This window comes from Equus przewalskii, chromosome 17, assembly GCF_037783145.1.
Source record: "Equus przewalskii isolate Varuska chromosome 17, EquPr2, whole genome shotgun sequence".
Taxonomy (NCBI): domain Eukaryota; kingdom Metazoa; phylum Chordata; class Mammalia; order Perissodactyla; family Equidae; genus Equus; species Equus przewalskii.
In genome coordinates this window covers 62,558,780-62,571,835 of record NC_091847.1, presented here as the reverse complement: position 1 = coordinate 62,571,835, position 13,056 = coordinate 62,558,780, and positions in this window count along the sequence as shown.

The following is a 13,056-nucleotide window of genomic DNA, read 5'->3' as shown; positions in this document are numbered from 1 at the left end:
GTAGAGACTGCCAAATACAAGGCGTAGTGCCTGACGAGTTAGCAAAAAGCAACATTGCTAAATCAGAAAAATTTATTTTTGGTGTGTTCTAAAATTGCCTTTCAGTATAGTCTCATTCCTGAGATTTCCATTTCAGATATCATTTCTATTGGATTTGAACTAATAATTGATTAGACTGGAATTGTGTGTGACATCTTTCTGGGCTATCTTTAATAATCTAAAACACAAACCTCTATGTGTAAACTCTAACTTGGAGGAAGGGATGTGTGTGTGTGTGTGTGTGTATGTGTGCATTTGTACACACCTGCAAGGGCCTTCACACCAGCCCTTGGTTGATATCATGTTAGTTAAGGTGAACAGGCATTGCCTTTTTAGACTGTGTGTTGGGAGTGAGTGTGAGCAGCATGAAGGTCTTTTATACCATGTCCAGGAAAGACTCCTCCTAACTGGTGTGGAAATGATTACCTTTCCCTGTAGTTGGGTGACTCATACTATTAAATTAATGTAGTTTAATATGGTACACACACTGTAATACCTGTAAACATAGATTTGACTTTTGATTATATTTTATTTTCTACTATTTATTTGACCAGAATATTTAGAATTCTATCATAGTAAATGGTTCAAGGAATCCACTCACTTTCCTCCTTTCATATTCAATAGCGGCTACATCAGAGGCAACAGAACGTGAAGTTACACAGGCTCATAATATTCAGATAATTCATGAAGGCATTATCGGTTAAATAGGATACCAGACCTCAGAAACAAAATAAAGTACTTTAAAAGATGGTAACTTTTTTTTTTAGGAAGATTAGCCCTGAGCTAACTTCTGCCTCCAATCCTCCTCTTTTTGCTGGGGAAGACTGGCCCTGAGCTAACATCAGTGCCCATCTCCCTCTACTTTATGTGTGTGACCCCTACCACAGCAAGGCTTGCCAAGTGGTGCCATGTCCACACCCAGGATCCGAACCAGCGAACCCCGGGCCGCTGAGAAGTGGAATGTGCGAACTTAACCGCTGCACAACTGGGCCGGCCCAAGAAGGTAACTTTTAAAACTGGAATTTTGAAATTAATGATATTTATCCTGTTGCTATTTCGAATCAAATTATATGAATATGAATACATAGATATTCATTCTAACCAGTTTAATAATATGGACACATATATTCCAGTAAGCTGTGTTTTATATTGACATGGAACGCTTTCAAGAGTAATCATTAAATCATGTAATTAATCATTACAAATTAAATATATTTAAATTTCTTTAATGCATCCATTATTCAATCATTCTGTCAAGGAAGTCGTCTTTTTCCTTTTGTATATATTCCCTTCTCCTCTGCTCACATCCCGATATCCGGTAAGAGACTCTATTAGTCTGCTTGGGCTGCCATAACAAAATACCGCAGCTTGGGCAGCTTCAATCACAGCAATTTGTTTCTCACAGTTCTGGAGGCTGGGAAGTCCAAGATCAGGATGCCAGCCAGGTCGTTTCATTCTGAGGCCTCTTCTCTTGACTTAGGCAGCTACTATCTCCCTGTGTGCTCACATGACCTCTTCTTTGTGTGCTTGTAGAGAGAGAGCAAGTGTGCTCTCTGGTGTGTCTTCTCATAAGGACACTAATCCTACCAGATCAAGGCCCCTGCTTATGACCCCGTTTAACTTAATTCCTTCCTTAGAGGCCTCATCTCCAAATACAGTCACACTGGAGTTAGGTTTCAACATATGAACAGTTTTTTAGGGTGTGGGTAGGAGCTGACCCAAATATTCAGTCCATAACAGGGACCAAGCCCAGGAAAATTGGTAATGACTACATTGCCATTGCTATTATCTTATTTCAGACTCTTTTTGTTTCCTGCTTGAATAATGGCAAAATCTCTAGTAATCTCCAATCTTATTTCTCCATTCTATCCTTCTGGTAAGTGTGTTGGGTTGATTGTAATATTTAAACTGATGATGCTATGTCTGTGCCTAACAACTTTTATGGCTCTTTAGAATAAAGTATACCTTGCGTGGCATGGCACATAAGGGCCTCTATCATCTCTCTCTTCTTGCTGAACTCTACAGCATAATACATAGAATGCCCCTCATGCTACATATGACTCATTTCTGTTGATCTACAAATAACTCCTCAAAGTACCAGGGTTTTGTTTCTTTGTATTTCCTCTTCCTAGGAGACCTTTACACTCACTGGAAAACATATCAATAGGGTCTCAGCCCAAGTGCCGCATCCATTAGGAAGTCTTACTTTTTTCTTGTTCCTATAGAGTTTACCTAAAAAAAACTGCTACCAACCTGAAATAAAATATACGAAAAAAAAAGACACAAAATACCTCTAACAACTTTTAAGCCACAGAAGAAATTATTATTGCAAAAGACCTGGAATAAATGAACAACATAAACATTCTGTATTCAGATACATGGAGAATAGTTAAAGTAATGTGTGAGTGAAAATTCGTAGCCTTAAATGCTTATCTTAATAAAGAATAAGCTCACTTTACTCAAAATTATGCAAATTAGTTTGAAAACCTGGTTGGAATGGATGAATCTTTAGGGAAATATAAACTGTCTATGCCAAAAGAGATATAAAATCTAGACAGAACACTTTCCATATTAAAAAAATGAGAGAAAAAGAGAAATACTATTTCTGAAATAATACTGGCTCCAGATGTTTTTAAAGGATCATTCAAAAACAAAAATGAAAACCAAAAAAGAAAGAATATTTAAAGAACATTTCCAAATTCTTTTCATGAATACCAAGGCCTGTGAAGATAGTACCACATAAGAAAATCAGAAACCGAGCTAATTTTTTGAATGTTGCTACAAAAATGAAAAGAAAATTAGTGTGCATGAAAGAATGGTAAACATTCAACAAGTCAAGTTTATTCTGTAATGAAAAGATGATCCAGTATTAGGAAATGATCAATCATCTCCATAGGTACCAGCAGTACATTTGATTACATTTAATGAATTTGGAATAAATGGACACATTTAATTATGATACAATATACAGGTGGTCCAATCTAAAAACCACAATTACACTTAATGCAAAACAATGGATATACTCCAGTATGTCAAATGTAAAAATAATGTTTATTTGTAATATCTAAGAAAATAATAGAATTTAGCAAGATGCTGAGTATAACACTAGTGTTAAGAAATCAGTTTTATCCTATATAAACCATAGACAGAAATTATACTTGAAAAGACCTCAGTAACAATAACAATATGTTAAATGAAATACCCAATCATAACATATCTTGTCAGTTACAGAATACGGGTGGCTTGTCATGTCATTTTTTATGGGTTATTTCTTTTTCACTTCTAAACATGGAAAAATTCAAATATATCAAATGAAGTAGAGAGACTAGTATAAAGAACTTCTACCAGCCTTTCACCCAGCTTTAATAATAATTTAGGACCAATCTTCTTTCATCCAAATGAAAACCCATTCCCCATACTTCGCTAGATTTCTTTTGAGTTAAATCCCAGATATCATACAATTTTATGTAAATATTTCAGTGTGTATTTCTAAAAAATACACAAACAATGTGAGCTAATTATAATATTATTATGCGTAAAATATAGTTAATAATTCTTTAATATCATCAATGTTCAAATCTTCGTGATTACACACACGCCTCTCTCTCCCTGCCTCCTTTTCTCAATTTATTTATTAGAAAAACAGTTTTGCTTGTCCTGTAGTTCCTATTGTTTGAATTTTGTGGATCATGTCCTGGAGTGTCATATAATATATTCCTATAGATTTGTGAATTAGTGGTTAGATCTAGTGACCTGTACAATTCAAGTTTGTATATTTACCCTTTAGTAAAATACTTCAAAGATCACCATCTTTGTATATTTCCATCAGGAAGCATATATGTCTAGTTGTCTCTTTGTGTAATGTTGGTAGTCACTGACGATCATTGCTTAGATCCATTTTTTTCAGTATCAGCCACAAAATGGGGATATTCCAATTTTGTCAATCCATTCTGATTAGATAGGTGAAGCGCGATCTATTGAATAACAGAAATACTTGTATTATTGGCCAAATTTTCAATATTTTTTATAGCTTTCATTTTTTGTTGTGATGAAAGATACATCCTTAACTTCGTTTTTCTAAAAAGTCTGTTGTTATTTAGCACTTTGGTACTCTTCTCAGCCATAATTGCTTGACATGCTTTAACAACACACTAAAAAATATTCAACCGAATCATGCAATTTTGCTATTGACTTAGATTGAATTATTCCAACCTAACACTCTGAGGCAGAAATTTTTATGCAGGAGGTTTCTTAGGAGGTGTTCTTGGGACCACTAGCTGTGTGGAAGTAGGAGAAGTAGAACTGGGCAGAAAAGATGCTAAATTGTGATGCAAAAAATACAGGGGAGTCAATTATATGAAGAACGCTGGAGCTGGATGATTTTTAGAGTTGTCCTGGAGAAGTGGAAGGGGTCTAGATCTCAGTACCCTGCTGGGACCAATCATTGGATATAGGAAGAATGAAGGCGATGAAGCTATCTGTGGTTGCGGGCAATTCCTGGAGAGGGGATCAGATGTGAGATGTCAGCAGGCAATACTCCTGGCGACTGAGGGAAGATGGTTCAGGCCTGAAGGGCAGTTTTGGTGGGGCATAACAGCATCTAGTACAGTCTATTCTGTGCTGCTCAGATCCACTTCTTTCATGTAATAAGGTCAGCCTATCTAGATACACCTTCTCTAGGATACAGGGGATGCTTACAAGAAGTAGGCCAGTGGAAAGGACTCAACTTCCGACAACTGTGCACACGTATGAATTTTCAGCAGGTCTTGAGGATACAACTGATGCTCATTACCTCCTTCATCTATGACTCATTCTAAATTCCCTAACCCTCAGCTAGGACCTCTTCTGGTCCAGGTGACTTATAAGAGGGAGTGACACAGATGTTCACACCTGAGGGGTTTGAGTTCATGTTTACTATGGCCTTTTCAGGCTGGGGCTGCTGCACTTGTCTATTTGCTGCCCCAAATAGGCAGAGTGGGAGTACTAAGAAACACCCCAGTGGATTCCAGGAAGATAAATATATTATTTCCTGCCTCCAGTATGTAATACCATCCCCATCTCCTCTTGAAAATCAAAGTTAATTCACCAGCTACTATGGTGACTCCTTTCCTTGCTTGCTATTCTCTTGGCACAAGGAACCTGAAGTAACCTATCAGCAGCCATCACATAACATGAATCTTGCCATTTTCTGCGGTAGAAACAACCCCTCTCTGGGAACCAGAATCTCTAGACCAACATCACCAAGAATGAAAAGCACAAATTCCCTAAGTAAGTAACTAGGTATGGTAAGCAAGGCCACTTCCACCCCTTGGTTATTCTGTCTGACCCTTGTATTCTATTTATGGGAGTTATAGCACCATACAATGGTCTTTGAGGATGGAGAGTTGAGACCTTGTATCTATTATTAATTATAGTATTTTAGATACCCATAAAGGCTTGTCACAAAAATTATAAAAGCAAAATTTTGTTTGCAAAAGTTTGCAAAGTAAGTGATTAAATGTTTATTTGATTCTATGTTTTAAGTAAGTCCATATAAATAATTTTCTCAAAAACTTTCTTAACCATATATAGCAACATTCTTGGTATTAAATTAAATTGGTATAAATTATTACCTTTCTGAGTTGTTTTTTCAGGCTTTTGAACCAGAGCAGAAAATTGTTATTAACAATTTGTAATCAACTAAATGGCTTACTTGCTAGTGTTACTGAAATGCTGTATGTCAACAAATTTTTCCCAACCCATTTTATGAAACAGTTTGTGCAGGGAGCATAAAGTATGAAAAATTAAGCAAATATGAATGCAGTTAATATAAACATATATTAAAGATTAACAATTTTATTGTGGAGATGAAATATTGTGCAACTGGATTATAATAATAAAGAAAGGCTCTTTCAGCTATGTACTCCTAATTATTTTACCAGTTAACTCAGTAGGTAGCACTTCACATGTCTAAAATAATTATCTAAGCAAGTGATAAATGTAGAGGATAGATGGTTGTAGTTAAGGTGTGTAGTTCTTTTTTGTAAAATAAATGCCATAAACAGAAATAATTCTTTATGACTACATGGTGTTTTTGAGATTTAAGGGTAAAATAAAATATTGGGAATATAACTATATAAGACTTTCTGTTTTTAAAGACATTTTTCTCCTTGTATATGTCCAAGGAAACATTTTAAATTATTATAATTTGGGTCAGCCAATAAATAATATCCCAAAACATTGAATAAAATGAAATTACTCATCAAAGCATATGATGGAATCATTTTTCAGGTGAGCTGACATTGGAAATAGACCACAGAATTACACATGATTTTTCACAATTTAAAAAGCATGAACACATGATAAATTTGGCTAAATACAATTGTCATTCTGGGTATCATGAAATTGTAATGTAACAGGAGACTTCATCACATGTAAAAATGCATTATTTAAGAGAGAGAAAAAAAGCCAACTGAGTCTCATGCCCATTCCGCTGTGAGTAAGTTGGTCACCTTGGTCCACCCTCTGAAACTAAAGTTTATAGGGGACCATATAACATTCCATGTACTTATGTAATTTCTGGAATATATTATAGAGCCACATTGTGTTATAATTACATTTATAGATGTGAAATTCTTGGTTTTGCTTATTCTACCAATATTTTGGTTTCTTACCCTTTTTATCTTCTTTATAATATTCAACCTACTCTCTTTTGGATTTGGAATGATTTTCCTGTATTAAATGGCTTTAATTTAGTTAGTGTGTTATAATTTGTGAAGCAAGAGACTAGAATAAATATAATGATCACTGGAAATTCCACGAGGTAGATACACTGCAGGTAGAAAATTGAGTTGATTCTGTGGCTACTTTCTGTAAACTGTGAGGACCAATAAAACAAGGGTAAGATAATGTACAAGAACTTATGATTTAGTACCAAATCAACTGTAGGTCTTGATGGAGGAGGTACAAGCAAGGAATTTGAACACGTTACTGTGCCAGAATTTTCTTCTTGGTGCTTCATTAGTTATAAAGGTGTCTATATATAACATAATAGCTGCAGTTTAGCAATATTCCTACATAGCTAACCCATTACATATCCAAATTGCCATTTTAGCAATATTTTCACAGGACGTAATTTATAGTTTGACTATTTCATGATATAATGCACTCATATTTTTTTACAGAAACAGAACATTTCTAACTGCAAGCATACGAAGTCCCTTTTATTGCTTTAAACAATCAAAGAAAATTTTGTTTTATTTCCCTCACTGGACATCCTCCAATGTCCTTAACTTTGACACGCTTCCAATGTTCTTGGCATGCTGAGAACACTAAAGCCAAGCTTTTTATCACTGACATGTATCTTGGGTTCGTGTGACTCAAAAAAAAATTTTCCTTTGAAATCAAAATGTCACAATAAGATTGGTTAAAATTACAAGATTTTTATTTTAAGGCAGCTCATTTTCATCAAAACCTTCAGCCATCATTTTTCGTTTTACTTTTTCTGGGTTCGCTCTACTGAAATATAATAGAAATCTTGCCATTTATCTGTACAGATTCAAATGCACCTATATTATAGCTCTGTGAAAAAATTATTCCCTTTCAGAGGCTTAAGCTTTTTACACTTTTCACTTTCTTAATTTTTAAAAAAAAATTTTATGAAGTGCCCTTTTTTCAGTGTCAGTAGAGCAAATATTTTCTCCCATTCAGTGAATTGTCTGTACACTTCATTGATAGTATGCTTTGAAGTGTAAAAGTTTTTAATTTTGATAAAGTCCTATTTAACTGTTTTTTTCTCTTGTAGCTTTTGCTTTTCATATCATATCTTAGAATGTCATATTACTGCTGGATTCAAAGTCATGAAAATCTACTCCTATGTTTTCTTCTTTGAGTTTTATAATTTTAACATTTACAGTTAGTTCTCTGATCCTTTTTGAGTTAATTTTTATATATCGAGTGAGGTAGGGGACCATCTTCATTCTTTTGCATGTGGATATCCAGTTGTCACAGAACCATTTGTTGAAAACAGTATTCTTTACTCATTGAATGGTCTTGGCATCCTTCTTGAATCTATTGACCATAAATATGAAGGAATTTTTTTTTTAAATATTAGCTCTGAGCTAACATCTGTTGCCAATATTCCTCTTTTTTTTCTCTTCTCCCCAAATCCCCCCAGTACATAGTTGTACATATTCTAGTTGTATCTTTTTCTAGTTGAGCTATGTGGTACGCTGCCTCAGCATGGCTTGATGAGTGGTTCTAGTTCCACACCCAGGATCCGAACTGGGAAAACCCTGGGCTGCCAAAGCAGAGCACGTGAACTTAACCACTCGGCCATGGGGCTGGCCCCAATATGAAAGTTTTTCCTTTTGGTTTCTCAATTCTATTCCATCAACCTGTATGTCTATCCTTATGCCAGTACCACATGGTATTGATTGCTGTAACTTTGTAGTAAGTTTTGAAAATGGAAAGTGAATTCACCAACCTTTTTTTCTTTTTCAAGACTTTTGGCGTTTTTCTGAGTCACACATTGCTGTTTATTTGCATATGTTGTAATCCATTTTCTTGATGACCGGACACTTTGGATAATATATTGAAGCAGCTCTGGACACTGATTCCCCTCCCCCCTCCTCGGGGCTCGTTGTTTGCTTGTTTATTTGTTTAGTGACTAGCTGGGCTATTTTGGTGACATCTATCTCCCCTGCAGTGTGCAATCTTTGATGTTATTCCTCAGGGGTGCAGTCTTCAGGAGACACAAAGTCACTCCAGGATGACAGTGTTTTAGTAGGACTCTCTTTGTCTCTTTTCCTGATTAAACGCAGCTCTTAGACTCCACTACTGCTCTACTGTTTTTGATAATGCCCTAGAATGTAAATTGCTCCATAGTCTGATCTAATTAAATTCAAGCCCTGTTACAGGGGTAGTTTTGGAGGCCAATGTGTGAGGTTTGCGCCGATGCCAGGAAAGTTCTTCCTAGTTATCTGTATGCTCTGTTTTTCTCTGATAAACTAGGGCTTACTTATTACTCTTGTGATGCCACTAGGCTTCTCTTAATTACTTAATACCAAAATCTTCATTATTTTGAGAGCAACATTATCCTGGAAGTTTGCCGCACTCTGTTTCAAATAAAGTCAGTTCCACTGGGGATAACATCACAGCTCTCTGTTCTTAAGGCCTGCCTCTCCTCTGAGCAAATCTCTGAGCCATGGCTCCAGGTCTGGGGGTGGGATAGTGGCCTATTTTCTTCTGAGTGACACTCCTACTTTAAAAGTAGAATACTGGGCAGAGGTAGTAGCCTCTGGTCTTTTCAGCTTGTGTCTCCCGTCACAGAACTATCACTTTAAGAATGAGCTTGGGTGAGAGTAGATTGGGGCCCAGTTTTCCTCACATGTCATACCTGAGGTTGATCCTGTACCCTATGAGAGGGGACTGGGTAGGAGAAGAAAGCCTCTGGCATCTTGGCCACACTCACCTGGGATTTAGTTTTTGCAACTCATAGCTGGCAGAGATGAGAAATCTTGGCAGCCTGTTCCTCCAAGAAAGATACTATAACACATGATTGGGAACTGGAGGGAGAGAGATTCTTGTATTCTTGGCTGTAGCCATCTTAAATGGAGTTTCCAACATGCAGAGTAGAGAGGGGAAGGAAGAAATGGGTCATAGTTCAAATATCATACACTCTCACTGTTCTTATTGAATTCGAATAGATTTTTAAAAAATAAATGTTTGTTATTTGCCATATGCCCTTAGGACAATTTCCAAAAACTTCATTTTTTAAAAAATATTTTCTACCAGTTATGCTTGTTTTGTTAGGGAATGTGTTCATGGAGCTCTCACATTACCATTTCAGAAGTAGAATTCTCCCTTAATTGCTTACATAATTGTTTTCATAGGATCCTAGGGAGATTCTTTCTCCCTGAGGAATCAGATTGACAGGGCTTTGCAACAGCTTTTTTTGCCACTTAGCACTTTTCTCCACTAACATTCTTAGTTCTTTTCCAATGCCTGGAGTTAACAGATAATGTAATATTTAAAAATATATATAAATTAGCAAGGACAAAATAAATCAATAAAAAAACCTAGGAGTCAAGAGTGACATCAGCATCATGGTGGAGTTAGCTCTTCCTATAAACTATCTCCCCCAAGATACAATGAGAAGGACATTCATTAATGAACAGAGGACATCCACACAACACAACAGACATCTGAAAGATCTACACAGCCATACATCTGAAGGTGGGGGTGGTGGGCCCCCCTAGGGAGGCAGTGGAAGGAGTAAGCAGATCTCCTCTCCCTCCCCAGCAGCAACAATCTAGGGCTTGGCCAGTGCATGACTTTGCAAGGAGAAAGGGAAAAAGGCAGCCCTCTGTGGAAACACTTTCATTCTTGGAATTGTCTCCCAGCCCACAGGAACACTCCACACTGAGGCAACTAAGCCACCGTGGGAGCACCCTCCTCAAGCTGAGCAGCCCAGGCAGGCAGCCAGTGACTGCAGAGTAGGAGCATGGGTGGGAAAGAAGGTGCCCCCTTCCCCTTGATCCTGCCTGGTGCATCAGCTTGGCCAGTTGGCCAGTGCAAGGGATCCCCCCAGAAGGCCTGCACCTGTGTATGTGAAGCAGTGGCAGCTAGATACAGAGAGCATTACTGGCATAACGTCCAATGGACAGGTAAAACTGCTGGGGGTCATGGCAGGCTTGGAAAACACAGTTCCGATCCCCTCCACCCCAGTGGTGGTAGGTGGAATCTTCAATGAGATGCTACCACTCTGCAATGACAAAAGCCCAACCCATCAAACAGCATGAAGAAAGATATTAACACTTGAGAACAGAAGGAAAAAGATAAGTACCCAGAAGCCAATCCTGAAGTCACAGAAATTTACAATCAAAAGGACAGAGAATTCAAACTAGTCATCATAAAGAAACTCAATGAGTTACAAGAAAACTCAGAAAGTCTGTTCAATAAATTCAGGAATAAAATTAATGAGCAGAGGGAATTATTCACAAAAGAGAATGAAACTATAAAAAAATCAAAATATTAGAGATGAAAAACACAATAAATGAGACAAAGAAAAATCTGGAATCCTTAAAAAACAGAGCTGATGTTATGGAGGAAATAATTAGTAATTTAGAGGACAGAAATATAGAAATGCTTGAGATGAAGGAGAAGAGAGAACTAAGACTAAGAAGAAATGAAGAAATTCTCCAAGAAATATCTGAATCAATTAGGAAATGCAACATAAGGATTATAGATATTCCAGAGGGAGAAGTGGGGGAGAAAGGAGCAGAGATCTTGTTCAAAGAAATAGTAGCTAAGAACTTCCCAAACCTGGGGAAGGAGCTGGAATTACATGGAAATGAAGCTAATAGAACTCCTAATTACATCAATGTAAAAAGACCTCCACAGATTAGTGGATACCAGGGGAAAGGAGGGGTGGGGGGGTGGGCGCAAAGTGTGAAGTGGTGCACCTACAACACGACTGACAAGCATTAATGTACAACTGAAATTTCACAAGATTGTAACCTATCTTTAACTCAATAAAAAAAAAAAAAGACCTTCTCCAAGGCATATATTAGTAAAACTGACAAAAGTCAATGACAAAGAAAAAATATTAAAGGCAGAAGAAAATAGCCTACAAAGGAACCCCTATTAGGCTTTCATTGGATTTCTCAGCAGAAACCTTACAGGCTAAGGGAGAGTGCAATGACATATTCAAAATTCTGAAAGACAAAAACCTTCAGCTAAGAATACTCTAACCAGTAAAACTATCCTTCAGGTACAATGGAGAAAGGAAAATATTCTCAGATAAACAAAAGCTGAGGGAGATGAGCACTAGAAGACACCCCCTATAAGAAATGATCAAGAAGGCCCTCATACCTGAAAAAAAGAGAAAAGTTCACAAAGCATTGAGCAAGGAGATAAATGGGCAGACAAAATCAGAATATTGCAGCTCTCTGTAAGAACCGGTTAGCAAACACTTAATTATAACAGTAAACATTAAGGGAAGGAAAGCATCAAAAATAACTATAATCTGTTTATTTTAATCACAAACACACAACACAAAATGGAATATGTCGTGACAGCAATGACTTAGAGAAGAGGAAAAGGATGGGACATGAATAGACTAAGGAGATAAGACACTATCAGAAAATGGGCTATCTCATCATCTGATAAAAATCAGAGCAGAAACAAATGAAATAGAGACTAAAAAAAAAAAAAAAACAGTAGAAAGGATTAATGAAACTAAGAGCTGGCTCTTTGACAAGATATAAAAAATTGACAAACCCTTAGCCAGACTCACCAGGAAAAATAGAGAGAAGGTTCAAATAAATAAAATTAGAAAGGAAAGAGAGGAAATTACAACAGATATTGCACAAATACAAAGGATTATAAGAGAATACTATGAAAAACTATATGAAAAACAAATTGGATAACCTAGAAAAAAGGGATAAATTCTTAGACTCATACAACTTCCCAAAACTGAATCAGGAAGAAATAGAGAATCTGAATAGACCAATCACAAGTAACGAGACTGAAATTGTAATAAAAAACCTTCCAAAAAACAAAGTCCAGGACCAGACATCTTCTCTGCAGAATTCTACCAAACATTCAAGGAAGATTTAATACCTATCCTTCTCAAATTATTCTAAAACCTTGAAGAAGACAGAACACTTCCTAACTCATTCTATGAGGCCAACATTACTCCGATACAAAAACCAGACAAGGACAACACAAATAAGGAAAATTACAGGGTAGTATCCCTGATGAACAGGGATGCAAAAATCCTCAGCAAAATATTGACAAGCAGAATATAGTAATACATTAAAAGGATCATACACCACGATCAAGTGAGATTTATTCCAGGGATGCAGGGATGGTTTAACATCCACAAGTCAATCAATTTGATACACCACATTAACAAAATGAGGAATAAGAATCACATGATCGTCTCAATAGACACAGAGAAAGCAACTGACAAGAGCCAGCATCCATTTATGATAAAACCTCACAATAAAATGGATATAGAAGGAATGTACCTCA